This window comes from Musa acuminata, unplaced genomic scaffold, assembly GCF_036884655.1.
Source record: "Musa acuminata AAA Group cultivar baxijiao unplaced genomic scaffold, Cavendish_Baxijiao_AAA HiC_scaffold_1136, whole genome shotgun sequence".
Classification (NCBI taxonomy): Eukaryota; Viridiplantae; Streptophyta; class Magnoliopsida; order Zingiberales; family Musaceae; genus Musa; species Musa acuminata.
This window is the reverse complement of record NW_027021348.1, coordinates 2,140,001-2,145,000: the sequence shown is the minus strand read 5'-3', so window position 1 is coordinate 2,145,000 and position 5,000 is coordinate 2,140,001.

Below are 5,000 nucleotides of genomic sequence, written 5' to 3'. Positions count from 1 at the left end.
TTTTCGCGTGCCGCGGGAGGTGAGCGGAGTGCTGCCTCCGCTCACCAAAATGTCAGCCAGCTCAGACCCCAGGAACCCCCCGGGTGGCACATGGCTGGATGGGGCTTCGGTTATATACCGGGCGTTGAACACTCTTTCGCAAGTTCGCACGTGACCTTTACGGGAACTTGGTGTTGCGTCCGGGACCAGGTGAGCGGCTGTTTGTGGGCTTGCAGCTGTTCGTTCATCCTTGAAAGCCTTGTTTTCCTCCCTCTCCCTCTTTTCTCTTGTGCACACAAGGTGTTCGACGATTTGCTTGTAAAGCTTCCCTTTTCGCGAGACTTCGGGACTTGTCCGTTGCTCGTTCTTTCGATCTAACTTTCTTTCTCTTTTACAGGTCCTTCGGGACCTGCGAGAGGTTACAAAGTGGCTGATCCTTGCGGAGCAAGATCGCAAGGGCAAAGCGCGACTTAGGCAACGCAAGCTAAGTTCGCGTCTTTGCAACGAGGGTGACCCGCGACTTAGGCAACGCAAGCTAAGTTCGCGTCTTCGGCCGCAAGGGTGCCTCACGCCTTAGGCAATTCCAGCTAAGGTCGTGACAGTGTGGTATCAGAGCGGGCAAGCTCTTCGATCGAACAGCGAACGAACTTCGCAACTTCGCCATGGCAAAGCATCGTGGCGAATCAAGCAAGACGGGGCAAGCCGGAACCTTGCCCCAAGCAGCCGCAGGTGGGCTGCATGTGCACACTCGCTCTCATGCTGTTGGAGCCGCTCACGAGGATCGCGGCAGCGAACAGGATGAGCGAGAAGTTGGCAACTCTCCGCGAGCGGAGGAAGCGCAATCTGGTGCGCTAACAGGAAAAAAGAGTCATAAGGAGAGACTCACGACGGCGGAAACCCGCCTAGATGTTCTGGAAGCGAGCATGGAGGAACTCTACCATGGCCAACAAAGACTTGTTGGGGTAGAGAGCTCGCAAGAGGAAGCGGAGTCCAGGATCGACAAGGTCGAGGCCCTAGTCGACCGACTGTCCGATGACACCAAGGACTCCGTGCAGCACTTGCAAGACGTTGTGGCGGAACTCACGGCGAAGGTGGCTATGCTCACAAGAATGCTAAATGCGGGAGGAGGCAACACCCGCGTTGCACCGCCACAAAACTTGAGGGCACCTGAGCCCCATGGATACGGAGGGGCCAGAGATGCCAAGGAGCTCGAGAACTTTCTGTTCGACATGGAGCAATACTTCCGAGCTACGAGGCCCGATTCTGAAGATACCAAAGTTTCAATAGCAACAATGTATCTGAATGGAGATGCGAAACTTTGGTGGCGAACTCGTTGGGAGGAGATCCAACAAGGTCGGTGTCGAGTCGACACATGGGAAGACTTGAAGCGGGAGTTGAGAACTCAGTTCCTACCGGAGAACACAGAGTTCGTCGCAAGAAGGAAGCTGAGACAACTCCGCCAAAGTACCACCATCCGAGACTATGTAAAGCAGTTTTCTGCACTGATGCTGGACATACAGGACATGTCCGAGAAGGACAAGTTGTTCAGCTTCCTTGATGGTCTGAAACCATGGGCTCAGCAAGAGCTGAATCGAAGGAATGTTACCGACGTGGTCGGGGCAATTGCAGCTGCAGAAAGGCTCACCGACTTCGTTTCCTCTGAAGACCCAGCGAGAAGGAAACAATCTTCAAGCAATCGCCCTCCAAAACATTCTCGAGGGAAAGATCTCGGGGGCGAACAGAAGAAGAAGAGCTCCCACAAAGGGCCGAACCCAAAAGGCAAGGCCTCAAAACCTGGAGGATGCTTCTTGTGCGGAGGACCGCACATGGTAAGGGAGTGCCCACAGAAGCAGGCACTCAACGCTTTGACAGCTTCCATCCACCCTCCCCGATCGGACAAGGGCAAAGCTGTTGCTCTTAGTTCGAGCAGCTCAGAATCCAGCAGCGACGAGGAGGAGTCGCAAGGACCCCGAATGGGAGCAATGCGTCTGTTGAACGCTATGCGGGGTCAAGTGGGGGAGAACACGAAGACGAAGGCACAAAAAGCAGGAAGCAGCGAACTAATGTATGTGGACATTAAGCTAAATGGCCAAACGACCCGTGCAATGGTGGACACGGGCGCTACCCACAACTTCATAGCCGATCGCGAAGCACAGCGACTTGGGTTGACATTGGAGAAGAGCCCAAGCCGAATGAAGGCGGTGAACTCGGAGGCCAGGCGAATCTCCGGGTTGGCGAAGGGTGTTCCTATCAAAATCGGGACTTGGAGCGGTAACACCAACATGATGGCCGTGCCACTGGACGACTTCCAAGTGATTCTTGGAATGGAGTTTATGCATGCGGCGAAGTTGGTGCCGATGCCGTTCTTAAACTCCCTATGTATGATGGGAGGCGATGACCCCTGCGTGGTTCCCGTCTCTCGGAGAGGAACCAAGGAGCCCCAACACATTTCGGCCTTACAATTGAAGAAAGGGGTGCGAAAGGGCGAACTGACATTCGTGGCTGCTATGAAGCTAGAGCCACTCAACGAAGAGGCCATTCAAGAACCTGCTGTAGTGGCGAACGTCTTGAAGGAGTTCGAAGACGTTATGCCACCCGAGTTGCCGAAGACTCTCCCACCACGCAGAGGCGTGGATCACAGTATCGAGCTAGAGCCAGGAGTGAAGCCTCCAGCGAGACCACCCTACCGCATGCCCCCGCCAGAGTTGGCCGAACTCAGGAAGCAGTTAGGTGAACTGCTAAGCGGTGGTCTCATCCGCAGCTCAAAAGCACCTTTCGGAGCTCCAGTTCTCTTCCAGAAGAAACAAGATGGGAGCCTCCGATTATGCGTCGACTATCGAGCCCTCAACAAAGTAACGGTGAAGAACAAGTATCCCATCCCGCTCATCGCGGACTTGTTCGACCAACTGGGCAAGGCCAAGTATTTCTCAAAACTCGACCTTCGGTCGGGGTATTGGCAGGTGCGCATTGCTGAAGGCGACGAAGCGAAGACTACCTGTGTGACCAGGTATGGAGCGTTTGAGTTCTTGGTGATGCCTTTCGGCTTAACCAACGCTCCGGCCACATTCTGTACTCTCATGAACCAACTATTCAAGGAGTATTTGGATAAGTTCGTGGTCGTCTACTTGGACGATATCGTCGTCTACAGCCAAACGCTCGAGGAGCACGTCAAGCACCTTCGGACGATTTTCAAGGTTCTCAGGGAGAACACTTTGTTCGTAAAAAGGGAGAAATGCTACTTTGCTCAAACTGAGATCCTATTCTTAGGGCATCGAATCGGTGGTGGCTCCATTCGGATGGACAAGTCGAAGGTGCAAGCAGTTGCGGAATGGCGAACACCAAAGAAGGTGCCAGAGTTGAGATCCTTCCTTGGATTCGTCAACTACTATCGACGCTTCATTTCAGGATATTCGAAGCGGGCAACCCCACTGACGGAGTTGCTAAAGAAGGAGCAGCCTTGGAAGTGGTCTGACAAATGTGAGATAGCATTCCAAGATCTGAAGGCTGCTGTTCTGGAAGAACCAGTACTCAAATTGCCAAACTATGGAGAGCCCTTTGAAGTCCATACCGATGCTTCGGACTTTGCTATCGGTGGAGTACTCATGCAAGAAGGTCATCCGGTGGCCTACGAGAGCCGCAAACTCAACGAGACCGAGAGGCGGTATCCAGTGCATGAGAAGGAGATGACAGCGGTGATCCACTGCCTACGAGTTTGGCGACACTACCTCCTCGGGTCGCGATTTGTGCTGAGGACAGATAACATCGCCCTGAGTTATTTCCAAACTCAGAAGAAGCTCTCCCCAAAGCAAGCACGGTGGCAGGACTTCCTGGCTGAATTTGATATGGCAATGGAATACAAGCCCGGGAAGGCGAATGTCGTGGCCGATGCGCTGAGTCGGAAGGTGGAGTGCGTGAATGCTGCACAACTGGAGGGCAGAGGCCAAACAAGTCAGTTACATTCCAACTTCCTTTCTCGAATCAGAGATGGACTGTATAGTGATCCCCAGGCAGTTATCCTGATGCAGCTCATCAAAGAAGGCAAGGCACGACGATTTTGGGTCCAGGAGGGACTTGTTTACACAAAAGGGAATAGAGTTTATGTTCCCCGAGTGGACAATTTAAGGCGTGAACTCTTGAAAGAGTGTCACGATTCCCTTTGGGCTGGACATCCCGGCATTCACAGAACATTGGCTCTCGTGGAGAGGGCCTTCTACTGGCCAAAGATGGGGATTGATGTGGAGGAGTATGTTCGAACATGCCTTACTTGCCAACAAGACAAGGTGGAGCAACGGAAGCCGGTGGGACTTTTGGAGCCGTTGCCTGTACCAGAAAGGCCATGGGAGAGCATTTCCTTAGACTTCATATCTAGCTTGCCGCCTGTAGGGGGACTTGGATCGATACTTGTGGTGGTCGATCGGTTTTCAAAGTATGCAACTTTCATTGCTGCTCCCCTACACTGTTCAGCTGAAGAGGCGGCCAGACTGATGATGAAGGGTGTAGTGAAGTATTGGGGAGTCCCACACAATATTGTTAGTGATCGAGACGCTCGGTTCCTGGGACGATTCTGGACCGAGCTATTCAAATTGTTGGGGTCAAAGTTATACTTCTCTACAAGCCTCCACCCCCAGACGGATGGTCAAACTGAAAGAATAAATTCGCTCTTAGAGCAGTATCTCCGGCACTACGTGAGTGCCAATCAACGAGATTGGGTGAAGCTGTTGGACATCGCCCAATTCTCCTACAACTTGCAGCGGAGCTCTGCATCCAACAAGAGCCCCTTCGAAATTATCACAGGACAACAACCGTCGACTCCGCACACTATGGCAATTGGTTATACTGGGAGTAGTCCATCAGCCTACCATTTCGCAAAGGAGTGGCATCGAAATGCCGATATTGCGCGGGCTTACTTGGAGAAGGCGGCAAAACGGATGAAGAAGTGGGCAGACTTGGGAAGGCGACCACAAGAGTTCAAAGTTGGCGATTTGGTGTTGGTAAAGCTCCAACCAGCATCACTCCAATTC